Consider the following 26,234-nt stretch of genomic DNA (forward strand, 5'->3'; position numbering starts at 1 on the left):
GGCATTGCCAGAAAGATGCCTAAAAACATGGAATCTGCTCAGTGCAGTGGCTCACGCCTGTAATCCCAGCACTTTGGGAGGCTAAGACAGGTGGATCATGAGGTCAAGCGTTTGAGACCAGCCTGGTCAATATGGTGAAACCCCGTCTCTACTAAAAATACAGAAATTAGCTGGGCATGGTGGCATGCACTTGTAGTCCCAGCTACTTGGGAGGCTGAGCAGAAGAATCACTTGAACCGGGAAGGAGGATGCTGCAGTGAGCCAAGATCACACCACTGCACCCCAACCTGGGCGACAGAGCGTGATTTCATCTCAAAAAAAAAAACAAAAACAAAAACAAACAAACAAAAAACAACATGTGGAAGCAGCTTTAGAACTGGGTAATGGGCAGAGATTAAAAGTGTTCAGAGGGCTCATAACAGAAAGATGAGGGGAATTTTGAAACTCTTTAGAAAGTGATGAAATAGTTGTGGTCAAAATGCTGATAGAGATATGCACAGTGAAGGTCAGGCTAATAAGGTCTCAGATGGAAATAAGGAACTTATTGGAAACTGGAGTAAAGGTCACAATTGTTACTCCCTAGCAGAAAACTTGGCTGCCTTGTTTCCACATTCTAGGGCTTTGTGGAAGTTTGAACTTAAGAGCAATTGCTTAAGGTAATGACTTAGAAGAAATCTCTAAGAAGCAAAATATTTGAGAAGTGGCATAGCTGCTTCTAACAACCTACAATTTTAAGTGGGAACAAAGAAATGACTTACAGTTGGAACTTATAATTAAAAGGGAAGCAGAGCACAGCCTGGCCATGTGGTATAGAAGGAAAGCCCATTTTCAGTGAAAGAATTCAAGAGGACTGCAGAGCAACCATTTGCTAAATGGATTAGCATGACTAAAAGGGAGACAAGTGCTAATATCCAAGACAGTGGGGAAAAGGCCTCAAAGGAATTTCAGAGAACTTCCAGGCCTCTCCTTCCACCATGGGCTCAGAGGCCTAGGAAGAAATAATGGTTTCAGGGGTCAACCCCAAGCGCCTGCTACCCTGCACAGCCTTGGGACATCGCTCTCCATATCCTAGCTCTTCTGGCTTCAGCCTCAGCTCAAAGGAGTCCAGGTAAAGTTCGGATTACAACTCTAGAGGGTGCAAGCCATAAATTCTGGCAGTTTTCATGTGGTGTTAAGTGTGGTAGATGCTCAGAATACAAGTAGGAAGGAGGCCTGGTGGCTTCTACCTAGATTTCAGAGGATCTGTCAGAAAACCTGGGTGCATAGGGAGAAGTCTGCTGCAGGAGGGGGAGCCCCACAGAGAAATGCTACTAGCATAATGCCAAGGGAAAATGTGGGGCTGGAGTTCCTGAGCAGGGTCCCCACTAGGGCACTGCCTAGTGGAGCTGTGGGAAGGGGGTCACCTCCCTCCAGACCCAGAATGTTAGAGTCACTAGCAGCTTGTATCCTCAGCCTGGAAAAGCTGCAGGCACTCAATTCTTACTTGTGAGAGCAGCCACGGGGAATCAACTCTGCAAAACACAGAGGCGGAGCTGCCCATGGCCTTGGGAGTCCAACTCCTACACCAGTGTGCCCAGGATATGGGACGTGGAGTCAGAGAAGATTATTTTGGATGTTTAAGATTTAATGACCGCACTGCTGGGTTTCAGACTTGCTTGGGGCCTGTTCCCCCTTTCTATGGACTGATTTCTCCCTTTCGGAACGGGAATGTTCATCCAATGCCAGTACCATCACTATAGTTCTCTGTCTCTTGCTCTTGCTCTTGCCATGTGACATCACCTGCTCTTCCTTTGCTTTCTGCCATGATTGGAAGCTTCCTGAGACCCTCACCAGAAGCAGATACTGGAGCCATGCTTGTACAGCCTGCAGAACTGTGAGCCAATTAAACCTCTTTTCTTTATAAATTATCCAGTCTCAGGTATTTGTTTATAGTAACACAAAAACAGCTTAGTACTGAAGACATACAAATGGCCAAGTATATTTTTTTTAAAAAGTTCAATGTCATTAATTATCAGGGAAATAGAAATCAAAACCACAATGACATATCTTCTCATCCCAGTTAGAATTGTTATTATCAAAAAGAAAAAAGTAACAAGTGATGGCAAAAATGCAGAGAAAAGGGAACTCTTATACACTGTTGGTAGGACTATAAATTAGTACAGCCATTAAGGAAAGGAAAGGAAATCAGTGTATCTAAGAGATATCTGCATTTTCATGTTTACTGCAGCATTCTTCACAATAGCCAAGACATGGAATCAATCTATCATCAACAGATGAGTGGGATAAAGAAAATGTGTTATAGATACACAAAGAAATATTATTCAACCATAAAAAAAGAATAAAATCCCATCATTTGCAGCAACAAGAATGAACCTGGAGGACATTGTGTTAAGTGGAATATCAGGCACAGAAAAATAAGTATCACCTGTACTCGCTCATTGGTGGGAGCTAAAAGTTTGCACACATAGAACTCTCTACTCTAGGGTAGGAGGGAGAGGACAGAGAGAGGTTGGTTAGTGAATACAAAATCACAGCTGGACAGGAGGAATAGGTTCTAGTTTTCTGTAGCACTGTAGGATGGCTATAGTCAACAATAATTTATTGTATATTTTCTTTTTTCTTTCTTTCTTTTTTTTTTTTTAAGACAGAGTCTTGCTCTGTCACCAGGCTGGAGTGCAATGGTGCAATCTCGGCTCCCTGCAACCTCTGCCTCCCAGGCTCAAGCTATTCTCCTGCCCCAACCTCTCTAGTAGTTGGGATTACAGGTACACGTCACCACGCCCAGCTAATTTTTTGTATGTTTAGTAGAGACTGGGGCTCACCATGTTGCCCAGGCTGGTCTTGAACTCCTGACCTCAGGTGATCCACCCACCTCGGCCTCCCATAGTGCTGGGATTACAAGTGTGAGTCACTGCACCCGGCCTATGGTATATTTTCAAATACCTGGAAGAGAGGATTTTTTTCTCACTATGAAACTACAGTAGAAGATACGGTGGCTCACGCCTGAAATCCCAGCAGTTTGGGAGGCCGAGGCGGGTGGATCACGAGGTCAGGAGATTAAGACCATCCTGGCTAACAAGGCGAAACCCCATCTCTACTAAAAATACAAAAACTTAGCCAGACATGGTGGTGCGCACCTGTAGTACCAGCTACTCGGGAGGCTGAGGCAGGAGAACAGCGTGAGTCCGGGAGGCGGAGCTTGCAGTGAGCCGAGATGGCGCCACTGCACTCCAGCCTGGGCAACAGAGTGAGACTCCATCTTGGTGGGGGGGGGAAAGAAATAGAAATTACAGTGGAAGAGAGATTTTGAATATTCCCAACACAAAGAAATGATGTTTGAGGTGACAGAGATGCTAATTACGCTGGTTTGATTATTACACATTGTTTATGTGCATAAGTGTATCACTCTGTACCCCTAAATACATATAAATGTTACATGTTAATTAAAAATAAAACATAACTAAGGAGATAAAATATAAACATAAAAAGAAAAATATCGAGAGACAGCAGTATAAGTGTGAGGACACTGAAAGAAAGAGCACCTGCCAGTGCAGCCCTTGCCACAGTGCCCCCACTCACCCCATCCTGCTGTTCCTCTCCACTCCCTCTTGCACATGACTTGACTCCTCACTGTTCTTCTCCATTGCTCTTGGTAAAATGAGAATTGTCCAACAGTGGCTGCTCATCTTTAGCAATTCTTCCCTCCCTGAGAATCATTCTTAATCTACTCTTTCTGAAACTAGCTGAACTCCAGGTGGATGCCCTTGCTAAAGCCCTTTACAACATTCCTCTCTCCTTCTCCACGTTAGAAGGCTCCTTCAGCCTTACACCTAGCATTTCCAAATAAAAACTTCTCCCCACTCCATAAAAAAAAAAAAAAACTACCATCATTAATGAGTCTATGTTCCATCATAAAATACCTGACCATCATCATAATAATACCTAAAATTATTATTATGTGCCAGACTCCAATAATATTCCTGTATTGTCTTATGTACTCCTCACCACAACCTTGTAAGCTAAATACTAATATTTTTCAATTTTACAAATATGGAAAGTGACACCCTGAGACATTCATTACTTAAATTCACACAATCATTGTAAGTTGATGGTATGGCTGGGCTTAAACCCATCCTAGTCTAGTATTTCTTAATATTTAAAATGTGTTTTAATTTCTGAAGCTTTCATTTGTATTTCTGTGCTATAATTCATAAAGGATGATAAATGAGGAATTACTTATTTTCATGACAGAAAGAAATATAGCACATAATCATCCTTCCACAATATCATCAATAAACTACTGAGCTAGTGGTAAAGTTCCATGACTGATGAAAAAAATTAGGATTGGTCAACCCAGCATTTTTAGAAAGTTGACAAGTTTCATAAAGTGATTTGTTCTGAAAGCTGCCTTTTCTATGAGAAGATATTCTGACTCCCACATCATTACCGACCCACATCATTATAAAATTTTTAAAAACTTGGAGAAAAAAAATTGGGAAGGGAAATAATCTACAAGCTTGTAGAAAGACAAAAACAAGTTTCATATAAAATATCAACTATCAGCCAGGCACGGCGGCTCACGACTGTAATTCCAGCACTTTGGGAGGCTGAGGCAGGCAGATCACTTGAGGCCAGGACTTAGAGACTGGCCTGGTCAATAGAGACTGGCCTGGCCAATGTGGCAGAAACTCCTCTCTACTAAACATACAAAAATTAGCTGGGCATGGTGGTGGGTGCCTGTAATCCCAGCTACTCAGGAGGCTGAAGCATGAGAATCGCTTGAACCAGGGAGGCAGAGGTTGCAGTGAGCTGAGATCACACCACTGCACTCTAGCCTGGGCGACAGAGACAGACTGTCTCAAAAAAAAAAAAATCAGTAACAGACATCACTACGTCATGTCATTTTTGATGTATTTCATTATAGGTTTTTAAGTATACATCAGGAGACTTTAAATAAGTGTCATATAAATTTTAAGTGTGTAATGCATTCATTAAATAAAGCTACAGTGGGTTCTGCCAGTAGGATACTAAAGTGAGTGAGACAAACCCCACTCTTCATATATAGAATTTATAAAATAACAAACAAAGCCTGTTTCATGACTCACAGAACCCTTGTGAGGACAGCAGAAACCACCTGGTGACCATCAAACACCATCCGGAGGCAAAACTTCTTATCTAAGGAATTTAGAAGGGAACAAAGACCACCTGGTCGCATCTGGTTCCAGGCCTCTTTCTACTTTTATAAGTAACTAAAATTTCTATACTTCTCTGGGATATCATGCTGAAACTCATTTTACAACCCTAAGCTCCCGCCTTAAGGTCCACAAATACCCCTAAGGAAAATCCACCGCGCGGTGCTCAGTCCTCTCACTGAGGCCCTCCCCTGCACCCTTTTGCAGCATTCCTCCTTTCTAATAAACTTCCCTTTTTCAAACCTACACTGTTGTTAGTAAACTCGTTTCACAACCTGCAAGTTGACCACTTCCTGGTGCTGGGGTCCTCACACCTCCCCCCAGCATCTTGGAAATATCAAGGCAAAAAAAAAAAAAAAAAGAGGCTAGCGATATTTCGGAGGACATTGATGAGGAGATTGCTCTGAAGAGAGCCAGCCAGCATAGGATGACTTGATCCTGTCAATAAGACTCAGCAGAACAGGAGAAGACTCAGCAGAAAGTCACTGGGAATTTACCTCTGGAAGCTGAGACTGGAGAAAGAAGATGCAAATGATTAAGAGGAATAGAGATTAAGCCACTAGAAAGAACAACACCTTTCGGGGGAAAAAAAAAAGTTGCAACTGTGTTTTAAAACAGGAAATCTTTTAGGTTGACCCACTGATGTGTCTCATCTTAAGAGTGCTCTGGAAAGGAGACAAATGGGATACTTTAAAATCCAGAAGTTTCTTTTATTTCCTTTTTTTATAACAATTTTTAAAATGTGACTATCTGAACATAGAAAAACAAAATCCTCCCAATATTCCCTTCAAAAAGTTTTCAAGCTTCAAAGACACTTTATACCCAACAGATTTGATCTTTACACTTTGAGAAGCGTTGCTGTATTCAGTTGACTCTAGGGTATGAAAAGCAATTCCTTACACTTTATCAGCTTTTGACAATAGGCACTTATGGGCCTGAGTGATCTAAAATAGATTAATGAGGCACTAAAGCACTTTAATGAATAATGGAGCATTTTAAAATTTATTTTGTTTTTTAATTCATTTAACTGCAATCAATTTAACAGTTGAAACATTCCCTCCTGAATATATTAAGAGGCATATTACATTGAGGTTTTATTAATTTATTATGTTTCAATTCATTTATCATTTATTCATTTTATTAATTTATTCATTGAATTGAGCTCCACCATACAAATATTGTAGAAATCAATGATTTTATTGGGTTTCATGTTCAGCAAAACAAATTTTCAGCACATTAACCAGGGAATTTGGAATCTGTGAGCAGAAACACCATTGGCATAAAGTAAAAATGTAGTTATCATTTCAAACAGCATAGGATAAATAGAGTCCACTCAAGAATTTTGATTCTATCTCCCTTAAAAGGTAGACTTTTTAAAATAATCAGATAGTTTGCAGGCATTCTACATCTTTCTCCTTTTGTTGACTTACTCATCTATTTGTAACATTCCCTTCCCTCTCTCAGAAATACAATCTTTTTAAGTGCACCCCCTACCCCCCTTTCACTGATAAAAATAATAAAGATCTTAATGAGCTGAGTCACACCACAGTCCCATATGTTCCCATCTATACTAATAAAGAGTGATGGCAGGATTTTGGGTATTTGTACCCATCATAAAGAAATTTGTAAATAATATTTAGCAGACTAGGTGGCGGAAGATTTTTTCCCATGTGATAACAAAGTTTTGGCTGTCATGTATATGGAAGGTTGTTCTTACCTGTTAGAATGAATGACCTAAGTCTTTTTGAAAATCATTTTTCTTTTTAGAGGGTTAGAACTTTATCTGTGAGATTTAACCAGAAACTATCTTGTCATTTGGGTCCACAGAACCAAGCCTGTTTGGAAAACAGTCCTTTAAGAAAAGCTTGTTTCCTTGCTCAACTCAATGCCCTTGACCACCTTAAACCAAAAGCAAATTTGAAAAACCCCTCCCTCCAAAGCAATCTAAAAGAAGTGACTGTACTAGCTTGCTTAGCAGTCCACAACTCAGCAACTGGGCTGATGCCTGTAAATCCTGTCTGAGGGTTCGGCCCATCCCTGATAGTGGATCAACTCTGGTCATTCTTGTGGATGCCTGAGTGTTTCCCATCCGAAAGACAAAACCGCTCATGATTTTGGTTTGTTTGTTTCTCCCCCTGCCCAAGAACCCACAGTGGTCCCTGGACCCTGCTGATCGAAATAGTTGCACTCATCGACGCAGCAGCAGAAACACCTCTTGCCCAAGAACCCGCAACGGTCCTGGACCCTGCTGATCAGAATAGTTGCACTCACCAACACAGCAGCAGAAACACTAATTTTCCTCCTAGACCACAAGGAGGACTGAGGAATGTCGGATTTAGTGGCCCTTCCCGACACATTCTCGAAAACCTGCTAGAGTCCCAAGCATTCTCCTGTTAGTATTGGGACTTTATCCCCGTCCTATAAAGATGTTATGCCTCAAAAATGAAGTGGAGAGCCATACCCTGAGGGAGGGAAGAGATCTCCAGAGTTGGAAGAGTCATGCCTTTTGTCCTCACTTATATGAATAAGAAAGATACAATTTCTGAGGCTCCCCATATCATAGCTTCAGAAATAGCTTTTGTTAGGCCTGCTTGTCCAAGGAAGGATCCTAAAATTCCAGATAGTCCCCCCTACAATGGGACTTTGAGCAAAAATTATGTCTTTCTGATTGGTAAGCCCAGGTGCCTAAAGAAGGGAATAGAGTCCTGGAGTTTATACGAGAAATCATTCTTATAGGAGAAACTAGAAAAGCACCAGAAACAGGGAATGGTTTTTAGAAGCAGGACTAGGCTTGGAGAAGAGAGGTGAGAGGAAGTTTGTCTGACAGGCATTAGGACCCAGGAGGGAAGGGTCAGGATACATAAGATAGATGGGCAAGTCTCACTTGGGCGACGTAACTTTGAGAGTTCCGCTTATGGCCACAGGGTCAACCAACTTGTTATCGAGACCCTGGAGCTGAATGGCTTTCTTCTCTGTTGACCCTTGGCTCAGCCCAGAAGTACAGGAAAAGCAGAAGCTGGTTATAGTCAAACCAATGCTGCCAACTCCAAAGAGTCAGTGGTTGTTAGACAGCCCTTTCCCAGAAAGCCTGACACCCGTGTCTTTAGTCCAGCGGCCATGCTAGTCACTTTTAACTGGCCAAGAGGTGCCCAGTGTTTAGCCCCCGAATTCTAAGGAAAAATAGGACAGAACAGCAAGCGAAAGGGGTCCGATGGTACTCACCACTTGGCGATAGGCAACAGTCCCTTCGTGGTCACCAAAATGTGTCCAGAATTGATTTCTTCCAGTGGATTCTTGGTCTTGCTGATTTCAAGAATGAAGCCGCAGACACTCACAATAAGTTGTACAGTTCTTAAAGATGGTGTGTCTGGAGTTTGTTCCTTCAGATGTTCAGATGTGTCCGGAGTTTCTTCCTTCTGGTGAGTTCGTGATCTCGCTGACTTCAGGAGTGAAGCCGCAGACCTTCACAGTGAGTGTTACAGCTCTTAAAGGTGGTGCTTCTGGAGTTGTTTGTTCCTCCTGGTGAGTTCATGGTCTCACTGACTTCAGGAGTGAAGCCACAGACCTTTGCAGTGAGTGTTACGCCTCTTAAAGGTGGCACCTCTGGAGTTGTTTGTTCCTCCTGGTGGGTTTGTGGTCTCACTGACTTCAGGAGTGAAGCCGCAGACCTTTGCAGTGAGTGTTAACAGCTTATAAAGGTAGTGCAGACCCAAAGAGTGAGCAGCAGCAAGGTTTATTGTGAAGAGTGAAAGAATAAAGTTTCCACAGTGTGGAAAGGGCTACCTGAGTGGGTTGCCGCTGCTGGCTCAGATGGCCAGCTTTTATTCCCTTATTTGGCCCCGCCCACATCCTGCTGATTGGTCCATTTTACAGAGTGCTGATTGGTGCATTTTTACAGAGTGCTGATTGGTGCATTTACAATCCTTTAGCTAGACACAGAGGACACAGAGTGCTGATTGGTGCGTTTACAATCCTTTAGCTAGATACAAAAGTTCTCCATGTTCCCATCCAACCCAGAAGCCCAGCCAGCTTCACCTCTCAAAAGGAATAGAACAATTGTGTTGATAAACACAGCACTTATCCACTCTCATCTTCCTAGACATTTTTGATGCATTTGACATCCCTAATATCTCCATCACAGTTGAAACATTGTATTTTTCTGGAATTCTCCACTCTCTAGTTGTCTCTCACTTGGTTAGCTACTCTTTCCCAATCTGCAGGAAAAAGACTTCTTTAAAGGCCTGAACCTTAAATGTTGTTATTCTCCAGGGTTCCATATTCAACTCTTTCTTTCTCCACCACACATTCTTCCTAGATCATGTCATTTATATGTATGCAGCTTCAACTAACATCTACATACTGATAATATCACAAAGGTATATGTTGGATCCTCTATGATAAGAAGAACAAATAAGGTGCTCGTTCGGCAGCACATATACTAAAATTGTAATGATACAGATTAGCATGACCCCTGCACAAGGAAGATATGCAAATCCGTGAAGCATTTTGTATTTTTCAGTGTTTAGAGGGAAATTCACAGCACTGTATGCCCACAGGAGAAAGCAGGAAAAATCTTAAATCAACACCCTAACATCACAATTAAAAGAATTAGAGAAGTAAGAGCAAACAATCTCAAAAGCTAGCAGAAGACAAGTAATAACTAAGATCAGAGCAGAACCGAAGGAGATACAGACACAAAAAACCCATCAAAAAATCAATAACTGGTTTTTTGAAAAGATAGACCACTAGCCAGACTAATAAAGAAGAAAAGAGAGAAGAAAAAAATAAACACAATAAAAAATGATAAAGGGGATATCACCACTGATCCCATAGAAATACAAGAAATACGAGCTACCATCAGAGAATACTAGAAACATCTCTATGCAAATAAACTAGAAAATCTAGAGGAAATGGATAAATTCCTGGAAAAATACATCCTCCCAAGATTAAACCAGGAAGAAGCTGAATCCCTGAATAGACCAATAACAAGTTCTGAAATTGAGGCAATAAGAGCCCACAAACCAAAAAAAGCCCAGGACCAGATGGATTCACAGCCAAATTCTACCAGAGGTACAAAGAGGAGCTGGTATCATTCCTTCTAAAACTACTCAGGGACTCCTCCCTAACTCATTCTATGAGACCAGCATCATCCTGATACCAAAACCTGGCAGAGACACAACAAAAAAAGGAAAATTTCAGGCCAGTATCCCTGATGAACATCGATCCAAAAATCCTCCACAAAATACTGGAAAACCGAATCCAGCAGCACATCAAAAACCTATCCACCATGATCAAGTCGGCTTCATCCCTAGGATGCAAGACTGATTCATCCTATGCAAATCAATAAATGTAATCCATCGCATAAACAAAACGAAAGACAAAACCACATTATTATCTCAATAGATGCAGAAAAGGCCTTTGATAAAAGTCAACACCCCTTCATGCTAAAAATTCTCATTAAACTAGGTATTGATGGAATGTATCTCAAAATAATAAGAGCTATTTATGAAAAACCTACAGCCAATATCAAACTGAATGGGCAAAAGCTGGAAGCATTCCCTTTGAAAACCGGCACATGACAAGGATGCCCTCTCTCTCCACTCCTATTCAACATAGTATTGGAAGTTCTGGCCTGGGCAATCAGGCAGGAGAAAGAAATAAAGGGTATTCAATTAGGAAGAGAGGAAGTCAAATTGTCTCTGTTCGCAGATGACATGATTGTATATTTAGAAAATCCCATCGTCTCAGCCCAAAATCTCCTTAAGTTGGTAAGCAACTTCTGCAAAGTCTCAGGATACAAAATCAACGTGCAAAAATCACAAGCTTTTCCTATACACCAATAACAGACGAACAGAGAGCCAAATCATGATTGAGCTCCCATTCACAATTGCTAAAAAGAGAATAAAATACCTAGGAATTCAACTTGCAAGGGATGTGAAGGACCTCTTCAAGGAGAACTATAAACCACTGCTCAAGGAAATCAAAGTGGACACAAACAAATGGAAAAATATTCCATGCTAATGCATAGGAAGAATCAATATCGTGAAAATGGTCATACTGCCCAAAGTAATTTATAGATTCAATGCTACTCCCATCAAGCTAGGACTAACTCTCTTCACAGAATTAGAAAAAAAAAACTACTTTAAATTTCATATGAAACAAAAAAAGAGCCCATATAGCCAAGACAATCCTAAGCAAAAAGAACAAAGCTGGAAGTATCACTCCACCTGACTTCAAACTATACTACAAGGCTACAGTAACCAAAACAGTATGGTACTGGTATCAAAACAGATATATAGACCAATGGAACAGAACAGAGGCCTCAGAAGAAACGCCACACATCTACAACCATCTGATCTTTGACAAACCTGACAAAAACAAGCAATGGAGAAAGGATTTCCTGTTTAATAAATGGTGTTGGGAAACTGGCTAGCCATACACAGAAAACTGAAACTGGATCCCTTCCTTACACCTTATACAAAAATTAACTCAAGATGGATTAAATATTTAAACGTAACACCTAAAACCATAAAAACCCTAGAAGAAAACCTCGGCAATAACATTCAGGACACGGGCATGGGCAAAGACTTCATGACCAAAACACCAAAAGCAATGGCAACAAAAGCCAAAATAGACAAATGAGATCTAATTAAACTAAAGAGCTTCTGTACAGCAAAAGAAACTACCATCAGAGAGCACAGGCAACCTACAGAATGAGAGAAAATTTTTACAATCTATCCATCTGACAAAGGGCTAATATCCAGAATCTACAAAGAACGTAAACAAATTTACAAAAAAAAAAAAAAACATGAAAAAGTGGGCAAGGGATATGAACAGACAATTCTCAAAAAAAGACAGTTATGTGGCCAAAAAACGTATGGAAAAAAAGCTCATCATCACTGGTCATTAGAGAAATGCAAATCAAAACCACAATGAGATACCATCTCATGCCAGTTAGAATGGCAATCAAAAAGTCAGGAAACAACAGATGCTGGAGAGGATGTGGAAAAATGGAAACGTTTTTACACTGTTGGTGGGAGCATAAATTAGTTCAAACATTGTGGAATACAGTGTGGCAATTCCTCAAGGATCTAGAACTAGAAATACCATTTGACCCAACAATCCCATTACTGGGTGTATACCCAAAAGATTATAAATCATTCTACTATAAAGATACATGCACACGTATGTTTCTTGATGCACTATTCACAACAGCAAAGACATGGAACCAACCCAAATGCCCATCAATGATAGACTGGATAAAGAAAATGTGGCACATATACACCATGGAATACCACGCAGCCATAAAAAAGGATGAGTTCGTGTCCTTTGCAGAGACATGGATGAAGCTGGAAACCATCATCATCAGCAAACTAACAAGAGCAGAAAACCAAACACCGCATATTCTCACTCATAAGTGGGAGTTGAACAATGAGAACACATGGGCACAGGGAGGAGAACATCACACACCGGGGCCTGTCCAGGGATGGGGGCCTAGGGGAGGGATAGCATTAGGAGAAATACCTAATGTAGATGACGGTTCATGGGTGCAGCAAACAAACCTGCACATTCTGCACATGTATCCCAGAACTTAAAGTATAATAATAAAAAATTAGGTAAATCATACACATCAACTAGGAGAAAAATGGTTATTCTATGATAACAAGGAAGCATAAACAATGACTCTGTTTAATAAATAAGTGAATGGCTACAACCTCACCTAACCTCTAAGTGGAAGTGGAAAAATATTTTAATCTTCCAATTCCTGCCCACCCTTATCTGGTAGAATCCAAACAGTTTATGTGATTCAAATTGAACTAGGTCCTTATTAAAATACTCTAAAGTAATGTATGGAAACTTCATATTTTTTCATAGGCTTTTGATCAATAATCTCGCTTTTATACAGAGAAGTGGTCAATAATCATCAAACTGATGCAGGATATTTTCTTGACACCTTCATGGGACTTGCAACAGGGGTGCCTCGTTTACTCAGCCTCCCTTGCAGGAGGGACCATGTGAGCGAATGACTGCAGGAATTGGCCAGCCACTTTGGTGTTGGCAGGAGCAAACACCACTCACTTGGGTCTGCTGTGCTCCATCCCTTGCAAGAGGGAGCATACACGTGAGCGAGTACAGGACACAGCTGCTTTAGCAACGGAGCGAACTCCATGGAGTCCCCATAGCAGCATCTATGTGGGGGTGCCTGCGACCCCAAAGCCCTAGAGGGCATGTTACAATGCTCTCTTAGTTCAGCTATCTGCAGACAACAGTGTGTTATCAGCTCAGTGAGACCTTTCCCTTGTTGTGTGGGGTGGCTGTGAGGGCAAAGGGCCAGCGTGACAGCAGGTACCCATACCTGGTGTGTCCCGAATTCTTGTCCAGTGCCCAAGAGGAATGAAGTCACGTGGATGAATTGAAAGATGGTGAATGTGGAGGATTTTATTGAGTAAAGCAGCTGTCAGTAGAGAGAAGAGCTGGAAAGGCGACAGGAAGGAAAGGTTGCTCTCCCCTGAAGTCAAGCTGCCTCTCTGCCTCTCTCTTCTGAAGTCAAGTAGCCTCATCTAGCTGCCATCTCTGAAGCCAAAGTCACCTCTCCTCAACGTCTAGCTGCTTCTCTCTGACATCCAGTCACTTCTCCTCCCTGCCTGCTGAGTTTGGGGTCTTTATAGGCACAGGATGTGGGTGGGGCAGGACATAGGAATTTTGGGAAAAGGCAACATTCCATTGGTAAAAAAAAAATTATTCAGAAAGAACAAATCAGGAGAGAACGGGCACACAAGAATGGAAGTTCTCAGTTTGGGCCATGAGTTTCAGAATTTTTGATTCGAAGGTGGGGTCTTGCCAGGGACCTGCCCCTGTTTGACTAGAATTTATCTGCCTCCTGTTGCTATCAAAACTAGGATGTTTATCAGAAAATTATAAACTGCCTAAACGCAGGCCTGACTGTACAATGGAATATTCTGCAGACATTTCAAATTCATGTCAGGAAAAGTTATACATTAAAAGGAAGGAACAAAAGGATCTATCCTCAGAATAAAAATTTTCCATCCCTGAATCTATACAAAAGATAATTACACACAAATACACACACAATTCCAAAAATTATTTTTGCAACTATAACATGAATATAGAATCTTCCAAGACGATTATTCTGAAAATAACGTTTCCATGTAAGATTTAAAGATATATAGTGATGGCCAGTTTAATAAATAGTTGAAAGATTTTTTAAATGAAATTATTCTAAGATTTTGGGAAGTTTCCACTAAAATTAGAGCCATATAGATTGTAGGAGCTTTTGAGAAATTATGAGTCATCACAGAGATTCAGGATAAACTCAGCTTGAGGAAAGTCAAGATGCACAGGTCTTTCCCTGGTTAACTTTGGCATCATTAAACATATAAAAAGAATGAGGGAATTCAAATTCCTTTCACCTTTAGACACTGTTATAGCAATATCTGGTTTAAAGGCCTTCTTATAGCATCTACACTGCGTTCAAATGATTTTGTATATTGAAGAGAGGAGAATAACAAAGTAAAAGTACACTAGGAAATGTACTTGACTCTGCAATATTCAGCAGTACAATTGCACAGAAATATCCACTGCATGTTTTTAATTCTGCCCATAATTTGCCTGCTCACAGATATCCCTGGAACTTGGTGACAACAATTGGTCAATTGTCACTCTTCTAGAATTCTGTTCATTGCTGCTGCAGTGTCATACACTTAAATAAAGCCTGGTTTATATTTTTCTTCTTGTTTTGACCACAGTTGAATAATACTTCAAATAAGCATATTATACAGCCCTTCATAGAGGGAATTTTTAAAAAACAACATTTGGTCTTTACCTAAAATTGCAATCAATCACACCTTTAAAAATGCATCTCTATTTGAGTGCAATTTTTATTATTTAAGTGTAATTTTGATGATTTTAGCCTGTTGGATCTTACAGAATTTAAAACATACAAGACATACAAATTTCCCTGGAAAAACATGCCATCTGTTTTGTTCTGTACATCAATTGTCCATTTAAAATGTTTAAGCACATATAGATAATTGTTTTTGAATGATTTTTACATAAAATTATAAAAATAAACTATGTTAAGATAAAAGATCAATGTAAAAGTCACAAAACGCCATACACTTTGCTAGTTAGAATCTATATACAATACCAAAAAATTACCAAATCAAGATTTAAAACAGAAATAACTGGCATGCATTCTAGAGAATTCAACAGAATAAAAACATCAGGGAAGATGGAGGTGGGGGAGAACCTTTTTGGGAGTAATTACAACAATTAGGTAACTTTTCTATTATTAGACAATTAGATAACTTTTCTATTATTCAGTGGAGTCAGTGACATTCAAAATTAAAATATTTTACCATGATTATCTATCACATCTATGTTTTTTAGAACATAAGCACTGAGCATAAACAGGCATTTTTTTTAAAAAGAAACAGGCTTGATTACACTGAACTAAACACAGAGATTGGTATTATTAACAAAAGCTGTCTGAAAATTATGGTTGAGATGTCTGGAATCTTAATTAAAGTTCCAGAAAACCTGAAAAAGCTAAGAAATGAAAGGAAAAAATAAATCCATTTTCTGGTTAGCTCACAAATACCAACTTTCTTCATATGAGAATATGAGAGACACACGAGATATACTAGGTGACATGCTATTGAAACTTGAATAAGTAGTTTGCCTGAGTTCTTAAAGGTAAGGTCCCCCTGTAAGATGTATTTTCTGCTGACTCTATTTGCCCTGGTGGATCCTTTCACCACCCTGCACATACCCTTGGTCACCCTCTTCCTACCACCTAACAAGAGGACAAAAAGATCTAGCTGCAAATACATATGGCATACTTATCTCTGTTTCTTAGTTTCCATAGTCTGATTTTTCTTTTTATTCTAAATTTCTACTTTTCTTTCTGTTTCTGACTTTCTGTAATCAAAGTCTCACTCTTTTGTCTTAGAGAGCTGAAATGTCTGCACCATTTGTTGATCATGTCTGATAACTATTTCTTTTTTTTTTTTCAAATCCAGATTTTTTTTTATTTTTTATTTTTTATTATTATACTTTAAGTTCTAGGGTACATGTGCATAACGTGCAGGTTTGTTCCATACGTATACTTGTGCCATGTTGGTGTGCTGCACCCATCAACTCGTCAGCACCCATCAACTTGTCATTTATATCAGGTATAACTCCCAATGCAATCCCTCCCCCCACTCCTCTCCCCATGATAGGCCCCGGTGTGTGATGTTCCCCTTCCCGAGTCCAAGTGATCTCATTGTTCAGTTCCCACCTAGGAGTGAGAACATGCGGTGTTTGGTTTTCTGTTCTTGCAATAGTTTGCGGAGAATGATGGTTTCCAGCTGCATCCATGTCCCTACAAAGGACAAAAACTCATCCTTTTTTATGGCTGCATAGTATTCCATGGTGTATATGTGCCACATTTTCTTAATCCAGTCTGTCACTGATGGACATTTGGGTTGATTCCAAGTCTTTGCTATTGTGAATAGTGCTGCAATAAACACACATGTGCATGTGTCTTTATAGCAGCATGATTTATAATCCTTTGGGTATATACCCAGTAATGGGATGGCTGGGTCATATGGTACTTCTAGTTCTAGATCCTTGAGGAATCACCATACTGTTTTCCATAATGGTTGAACTGGTTTACAATCCCACCAACAGTGTAAAAGTGTTCCTACAATCCCACCAAAAGTGTAAAAGTGTTTCTCCACATCCTCTCCAGCACCTGTTGTTTCCTGACTTTTTAATGATTGCCATTCTAACTGGTGTGAGATGGCATCTCATTGTGGTTTTGATTTGCATTTCTCTGCTGGCCAGTGATGATGAGCATTTTTTCATGTGTCTGTTGGCTATATGAATGTCTTCTTTTTAAGAAATGTCTGTTCATATCCTTTGCCCACTTTTTGATGGGGTTGTTTGTTTTTTTCTTGTAAATTTGTTTGAGTTCTTTGTAGGTTCTGGATATTAGCCCTTTGTCAGATGAGTAGATTGCAAAAATGTTCTCCCATTCTGTAGGTTGCCTGTTCACTCTGATGGTAGTTTCTTTTGCTGTGCAGAAGCTCTTTAGTTTAATGAGATCCCATTTGTCAATTTTGGCTTTTGCTGCCGTTGCTTTTGGTGTTTTAGACATGAAGTCTTTGCCCATGCCTATGTCCTGAATGGTATTACCTAGGTTTTCTTAAAGGGATGTAAAGGACCTCTTCAAGGAGAACTACAAACCACTGCTCAGTGAAATAAAAGAGGACACAAACAAATGGAAGAACATACCATGCTCATGGACAGGAAGAATCAATATCTTGAAAATGGCCATACTGCCCAAGGTAATTTATAGATTCAATGCCATCCCCATCAAGCTACCAATGAGTTTCTTCACAGAATTGGAAAAAACTGCTTTAAAGTTCATATGGAACCAAAAAAGACCCCGCATTGCCAAGACAATCCTAAGTCAAAAGAACAAAGCTGGAGGCATCACGCTACCTGACTTCAAACTATACTACAAGGCTACAGTAACCAAAACAGCATGGTACTGGTACCAAAACAGAGATATAGACCAATGGAACAGAACAGAGTCCTCAGAATACCACACATCTACAGCCATCTGATCTTTGACAAACCTGAGAAAAACAAGAAATGGGGAAAGGATTCCCTATTTAATAAATGGTGCTGGGAAAATTGGCTAGCCATAAGTAGAAAGCTGAAACTGGATCCTTTCCTTACTCCTTATACGAAAATTAATTCAAGATGGATTAGAGACTTAAATGTTAGACCTAATACCATAAAAACCCGAGAACTATTTCTTAATAAATTATACTGAAATGGTTTACATTGATGGATGAATGCCCATACTTATTTCCCTTGTGATCTATTAATTCTACAGGTTGTGGCATTAAAATTAGGGGTATAGAATCCTAAGACCTCAAAGCCACATTTTTCACACAGTATTTCCAAATAATTGAATATACTTATATTTAATATTTTTAAAGTCTTTACAGATAAATGTACATACTGACAACAAAGACAGCCAAAAGAAATTGTACTGGACTGAAGGGAGATTTCCACACCATCTTATTTGCAAAACTCTACCACATTGCTTTAAAGATAATCTTTGAATTTTCTTTTTTTTTTCCCATTGGTAATCAACCAACTTAATAGGATCTGCTAGTCATACAATAATTTATACAAACACACTGATACTGATTTTTAAAAAGTGAAGCTTTGGCTGGGCACAGTGACTCATGCCTGTAATCCCAGCACTTTGAGAGGCTGAGGCAGGCAGACCACAAGGTCAAGAGATTGAGACCATGTGGTGAAAACCCATCTCTACTAAAAATACAAAAATTAGCTGGGTGTGGTGGCGCATGCCTGTAGTCCCAGCTACTTGGGAGGCTGAGGCAGGAGAAGCACTTGAACCCAGGATGCGGAGGTTGCAGTGAGCCAAGATCGTGCCACTGCATTCCACTCTGGCAACAGAGCGAGACGCAAGATTCTGTCTCAAAAATAAAATAAAATTAAATTAAAAAGTGAAGCTTTGAAAATTTCTGAAAGACGCCAAGCAGCAGTATACACATTAATTCCTAAATTATGAAGAGCTTGAGTTTGAAAGGCCAAGTTAAACATTCGTAACAGAAAGGTAATACAAACATTCATCTGCAGTATGCCAACTTTCATCCATCCTAATATGCAGTTTTCTTTTCCCTGGCATGCATGCAGTCACTGCTAAAGAGATATACGCCTTTAAAGTGGTTTTACCAGCCCATGTGTCAACCAAGAGACAACCTCAGAATGTAACTGTCCACAATTTTACCACTTATTCAATTTAAATTACTAATATCCTCAGGCAAGAGGGCCAATCTACTGAACAAGGTTACCTTGGCTTAGTCAATGAAACTATGAGGCCAAGAAAACCATGTCAGTCAAGTTCAAGGAATAACATTATAATTTAGTAAACTTTTTGGTAATTGGCAACACATCAACTGACAAGCATTTAATTACAATCTTCCTCCCAATGGTATAAGGCACATTCCTTAGGGCTAGGAATTCCTCATATTTGACTATTAACAACCCATGTTCTCCTGGCTTGTTAACCCTAGGACTAAAAGCTTCCAGACTGTGGAATTACAAACAAACTTACTAGAAGCCTGAGTAACTACATACTCCAAAATAAATCTAGGTTTGCATAAGGCTGCATATTATTTCATTTACATATCCATTCCCAAATATATTTAACTAATGCTCTATTTACAGATCTTCAGATTGATTCAAATATTTCACTGTCATAGACAATGCAATAATGATTGTCTTTGGATCTTGCTGCATATTTATCTAATTTCCTTTTTGTAATAAAGTCAAGAAGTGGTAAATGTCTTGTTAGTTTCCTTCACCACATTTCTATAAGAATTTGTACATTTTTCCTATTGATATTTAAGAGCTACCAATGTATTAAGGAATTTAAAACTTGTTATATTTTCTCATTTTTCATTTAAGCATTTTCTCATGTAAGCATTAGTTAAAGCATAAATAATGCTTTAAAATTTTAGAAAATCATATTTGTTACCAATTGAAATAAGAAATTGCCAGATTAGGGCATTTGGTGGCTGCCCACTGGACCCCCTCCTTGGTGCTGGTCCTTGTGCCTGCCATTGGGTAACTTGCACATGCCCCTGCCTCATTCAGCCTTACCCATCTTGGTGTCCCACTATGGTGCTGAGCAAGGAGCTCACACCACTGTCTACTGCCTGGATCAGCCTACTGCCTGAGGCAACAGAGAGCTTCACCTAGTAAACAAGGATGAAGTATCTACCCATCCACATTGGCCTCATTTCATTTTTACCCATAAGCACCATCTGCTGACCTGTAGGTCAAAAATACAGCCCAATATAAAAACGTGTGGACAGGGGTGCATAAGGCTATAGAAGCAAAGCCAAAAGACTCTACCCAACATTCTCTATAATCACAATCCTTAGGGAGTGGGGGAAAGGGGGGAAAAACTCAATAATATGATAAGGAAAGAAAGAAAGAAAAAAATCCTATCCACACAAAAATAATTACAAAAATTAGAAGTACCAGTTTCTGTAGATGAGAAGGAACCAGAAGAAGAATCCTGGTGTGAGAAATCTCAATGTTGCAATATTGACAGAGGATCACACTAGCTCCCCACCAATGGTCGATAATCAAAATGGAAACTCAGAATTACAGACAAAAAATTCAAAGCATGGATTGCAAGGAAGCTAAATGAAATCAAAGATGAAGTTGAAAATTAACACAAAGAAACTTCTTTCTTTCTTTCTCTCTTTCTTTCTTTCTTTTTTTTTTTTTTTTTTTTTTGGAGACAAGGTCTCACTACTTTGTCACCCAGGCTGGAGTGCAGTGGCATGATCTTGGCTCACTGCAGCCTCAACCTACTGGGCTCAAACAATCCTCCCACCTCTAGCTGGGACCACAGGCATCCACCACCACACACAGCTAATTTTTGTATTTTTTTATAGACACGAGATTTTGCCATGTTGCCCAGGCTGGTCTCGAACTCCTGAGTTCAAGCAATCCACCTTGGCCTCCCAAAGTGCTGGGATTACAAGTTTGAGCCACTGAGCCCAGCCAACACAAAGAAATTTATAAAGCAACCCAGGAAATGAAGGAAGAGATGAACAACATAAAAAGAAATTAATCAGAGCTTCTGAAACAGAAAAACTTAAGGAATTTCAAAATACAATTAAAAGCTTTATCAATAGACTAGATCAAGCAGAAAAATGAATCAAAACTTGAAGACTGGTCTTTTGAACTAACCCAGTCAGACAAAATATTTAAAAGGAATTTTTTAAAATGAACAAAGTGTTCAAGAGGTACAGGATTATGTAAAGCAACCAAACCTATGAATTATTTGCATTTTCTAGAGAAAAAGAGAAAAGGTAAACAACCTGGAAAACATATTTCAGAGAATAACCAAAGAAAATTTCCCTAATCTTCCTAGAAAGGTAAATATTCACATATTTAAAAAGTTGAAAGAACACCTGAGAGATACTATACAAAATGAACATCATGAAAGTATATAGTCATCAGACTATCCAAAGTCAATGCCAAAGAAAAAATCTTAAAGGCAGCTGAGAAAAAGGTGAGATCATGTACAAAGGGAACCCTATCAGGCTAACAGCAAACTTCCTGGCAGAAACCTTACAAGCCAGAAGAAACAGGAGGCCTATTTACAGCATTCCTAAAGAAAAGAAATTCCAACCAAGAATGTCATATCCTGCCAAACCTAGCTTAATAAGCAAAGGAAAAATAAAATACATTTTAGACAAGCAGTCATTAAGGGAATTCACTAGCACTAGACAAAATTTACAAGTACTCTCAAGAGAGTTCTAAATGTGGAAATGAGAGAATAATACCTGTTACCACAAAAACAGTATTATGCATATCCCAGACTCTATAAAGCAACTACAGGATAGAAACTACAAGCAATCACCTAAAAACTTTACAACAGTATCAGAACGTCACACATCAATATTAATCTTGAATGTAAATTGTTGCCACATTTAAAACGCATTTTAAGTCGGATGAAAAAATAAAAAGGCCCATCTGTCTGCTGTCTTCAAAAGAACCATCTCACATGTAATGACACTCATAGACTCAAAGTAAAGGGTTGAAGATCTATCATGCAAATAGAAAACAAAACAGAGCAAGGTTTGCTATTCTTAGATAAACAAGACTTTAAACCAACAACAGGGAAAAAAAACAAAGAAGTGCATTAAATTATGATAAAGCGTTCAGTTCAACAAGAAGACTCAACTACCCTAAATATATATGCCCCCAATATTGGAGCACCAGGATTCGTAAGACAGGTACTTCTAGACCTATAAAAAGACTTAGACAGTGACTCAATATTAGTGGGGGACTTCAACACCCCACTAAAACCATTAGATCATAAAGGGAGAAAACTAGCAAAAGAATTGTGAACTTAAATTCGACACTGGACCAATGGGACCTAATAAACATCTACAGACTACTCCACCCATTAACCACAGAATATACCTTCTTCTCATCTGCACAAGAAATATCCTCCAACATTGATCATTATGCTCAGTCATAGAGTCAGTCTCAGAAAATGCAAAAAAAAAAAAAAAAGACAAAGAAATCACACCAACCATATTCTCAGCAAAAAGTGGAATAAAAATGGAAATCAATACCAAGAAGATCTCCCAAAATCACACAATCACATGGAAATTAAAGAACTTGCTCCTGAATGACTTTTGTGTAAACAACAAAATTAAGGCAGAAATCAAAAAAATGAAAACACAGACATAACATGCCAAAATCTATCAGACGCAGCAAAAGCAGTGTTAAGAGGAAAGTTTATACTGCTCAAGGAAGTTAGGAAGATCTTTGTTAAAAGCTCTACATCACACTTACAAGAACCAAACAACAACAACAAAAACTCCAGGAACAAAGTGGCTGGCAAGATGGCCGAATAGAAAACAGCTCCAGTCTGCAGTTCCCAGTGAGATCAACGCAGAAGGCAGGTGATTTCAGCATATCCAACTGAGGTACCCAGTTCATCTCACTGGGACTGGTTGGTTGGACAGTGGGTGCAGCGCAATGAGGGTGAGCAGAAGCAGGGTGGGGCATTGCCTCACCTGGGAAGCACAAGGGGTCAGGGAACTCCCTCTCCTAGCCAAGGGAAGCCATTAGGGACTGTACTGTGCACTCTGGCCCAGATACTGCACTTTTCCCATGGTCTTTGCAACCCACAGACGAGGAGATTCCCTCCGATACCTATGCCACCAGGGCCGTGAGTTTCTAGCACAAAACCGGGCAGCCATTTGGGCAGACATCCAGCTAGCCACAGGAGTTTTCTCTTTTTTTCATACCCCAGTGGCGCCTGGAACGCCAGGGAGACAGAACCACTCACTCCCCTGGAAAGGGGGCTGAAACCAGGGAGCCAAGTGGTCTGGCTTGGTGGGTCCCACACCCAAAGAGCCCAGCAAGCTAAGATCCACTGGCTTGAAATTCTGCTACAAGCACAGCAGTCTGAGCTTGACCTGGAATACTAGAGCTTGGTTGGGGGAGAAGCGTCCACCATTGCTGAGGCTTCAGTAGGCAGTTTTACCCTCACAATGTAAACAGGGTCGCAGGGAAGTTCTAACTGGCCAGAGCCCAACTCAGCTCAGCAAGGTGCTGAGGCCAGACTGCCTCTCTAGATTCCCTCCTCTCTGGGCAGAGCATCTCTGAAAAAAAAAAAGGCAGCAGCCCCAGTCAGGGACTTATAGATAAAACCCCCACCTCTATGGGACGGAGCACCTGGAGGAAGGGGGAGTTGTGGACACAGCCTCAGCAGACTTAAATGACCCTGCCTGGCAGCTCTGAAGAGAGTAGCGGAACTCCCAGCATAGCATTCAAGATCTGATAAGGGACAGACTGCATCCTCGAGTGAGTCCCTGACCCCCATGTATCCTGACTGGGAGACACCTCCCAGTAGGGGCTGACAGATATCTCATACAGGAGAGCTCTGGCTGGCATCTGGTGGGTGCCCCTCTGGGACGAAGCTTCCAGAGGAAGGAACAGGCAGCAATCTTTGCTGTTCTGCAGCCCCCGCTGGTGATACCCAGGCAAACAGGGTCTAGAGTGAACCTCCAGAAAACTCCAGCAGACCTGCAGCAGAAGGACCTAGATAGTTAGAAGGAAAACTAACAAGCAGAGAGGAATACTATCAACATCAACATAAATGACATCCACTTAGAGAACCCATCCAAAGGTCACTGACTTCAAAGACCAAAGGTAGATAAATCCATTAAGATGGAGAGAAGCCAGTGCAAAAAGGCTAAAAATTCCAAAAACCAGAATGCCTCTTCTCCTCCAAAGGATCACAACTCCTTGCCAGCAAGGGAATGAAACAGGACAAAGAAGGAGCTTGATGAATTGACAGAAGTAGGCTTCAGAAGGTGGGTAATAACAAACTCCTCTGAGCTAAAGGAGCATGTTCTAACCCAATGCAAGGAAGCTAAGAACCTTGAAAAAAGGTTAGATGAATTGCTAACTAGAATAACCAGTTTAGAGAAGAACATAAATGACCTGATGGAGCTGAAAAACACAGCACGAGAACTTCATGAAGCATACTTAAGTATCAGTAACTGAATTGATCAAGTGGAAGAAAGGATATCACAGTTGAAGATCAACTTAATGAAATAAAGCATGAAGACAAGATTAGAGAAAAAAGAATGAAAAAGAATGAAGAAAGCCTCCAAGAAATACGGGACTCTGTGAAAAGATAAAACCTATGTTTGACTGGTGTACCCGAAAGTGGGAGAATGGAACCAAGTTGGTTCCATTCTCTTCAGGATATTATCCAGGAGAACTTCCCCACCCTAGCAAGACAGGCCAATATTCAAATTCAGGAAACACAGAAAACACTACAAAGATACTCCTCGAGAAGAACAACCCCAAGAGGCATAATGGTCAGATTCACCAAGGTGGAAATGAAAGAAAAAATGTTAAGGGCAGCCAGAGAGAAAGGTCAGGTAACCCACAGAGGGAAGCCCATCAGACTAACAGCGGATCTCTCTGCAGAAACCCTACAAGCCAGAAGAGAGTGGGGGCCAATATTCGACATTCTTGAAGAAAAGAATTTTCAGCCCAGAACCTCATATCAAGCCTCATATCAAACCAAACTAAGCTTCACAGGTGAAAAAGAAATAAAATCCTTTACAGAGAAGCAAATGCTGAGAGACTTTGTCACCACCAAACCTGCCTTACAAGAGCTTCTGAAGAAAGCACTAAACATGGAAAGGAACAATTGGTACAAGCCACTGCAAAAACATACCAAATTGTAAAGACCATCGACGCGATGAAGAAACTGCATCAACTAATGGGCAAAGTAACCAGCTGGCATCATAAAGGCAGGATCAAATTCACACATAACAATATTAACCTTAAATGTAAATGGGCTAAATGCCCCAATTAAAAGACACAGACTGGCAAATTGGATAAAGAGTCAAGACCCATCAATGTGCTGTATTCAGGAGTCCATCTCATGTGCAAAGAAACACATAGGTTAAAATAAAGGGATGGAGGAAGATCTACCAAGCAAATAGAAAGCAAAAAAAAAAAAAAAAAAAAAAAGCATGGGTGGCAATCCTAATTTCTGATAAAACAGACTTTAAACCAACAAAGATCAAAAAATACAAAGAAGGGCATTACATAATGGTAAAGGGATCAATGCAATAAGAAGAGCTAACTACCCTAAATATATATGCACCCAATACAGGAGCACCCAGATTCGTAAAGTTCTTAGAGACCTACAAAGAGACTTAGACTCCCACACAATAATAGTGGGAGACTTTAACACCCCACTGTCAATATTAGACAGATCAATGGACAGAAAATTAACAAGGATATCCAGGACTTGAACTCAACTTTGGATCAAGCAAACTTAATAGATGTCTACAGAACTCTCCACCCCAAATCAACAGAATATACATTTTCTCAGCACCACATTCCACTTATTCTAAAATTGACCACATAATCCAAAGTAAAACACTCCTCAGCAAATGTAAAAGAACGGAAATTATAATAAACAGTCTCTCAGATCACAGTGCAATCAAAGTAGAAATCAGGATTAAGAAACTCACTCAAAACCACACAACTACATGGAAACTGAACAACCTGTTCCTGAATGACTAGTGGGTAAATAATGAAATGAAGGCAGAAATAAAGATGTTCTTTGAGGCCAATGAGAACAAAGACACAACGTACCAGAATCTCTGGGACACATTCAAAGCAGTGTGTAGAGGGAAATTTATAGTACTAAATGCCTACAAGAGAAAGGAGAAAAGAGCTAAAGTTGACACCCTAACATCACAATTAAAAGAACTAGAGAGGCAAGAGCAAACAAATTCAAAAGCTAGCAGAAGATAAGAAATAACTAAGATCAGAGCAGAACTGAAAGAGATAGAGAGATAAAAAAAAACCTTTCAAAAAAATCACTGAATTCAGGAGCTGGTTTTTTGAAAAGATCAATGA

At 40.0% G+C, this 26,234-nt stretch overlaps 1 protein-coding gene and 1 pseudogene across 1 annotated transcript in view; both read left to right on the plus strand.

Annotated features, from left to right (window-relative positions):
- The window catches only part of LOC126946724 (non-histone chromosomal protein HMG-17-like), a 1,084,902-nt gene that overhangs the window by 501,997 nt on the left and 556,671 nt on the right, over nt 1-26,234 (plus strand). The window lies entirely within an intron of this gene.
- LOC126949417 (uncharacterized) lies at nt 9,608-9,708 on the plus strand (annotated as a pseudogene).

The sequence above is a fragment of the Macaca thibetana genome, chromosome 2 (assembly GCF_024542745.1).
Source record: "Macaca thibetana thibetana isolate TM-01 chromosome 2, ASM2454274v1, whole genome shotgun sequence".
In the NCBI taxonomy this organism is placed as follows: Eukaryota; Metazoa; Chordata; class Mammalia; order Primates; family Cercopithecidae; genus Macaca; species Macaca thibetana.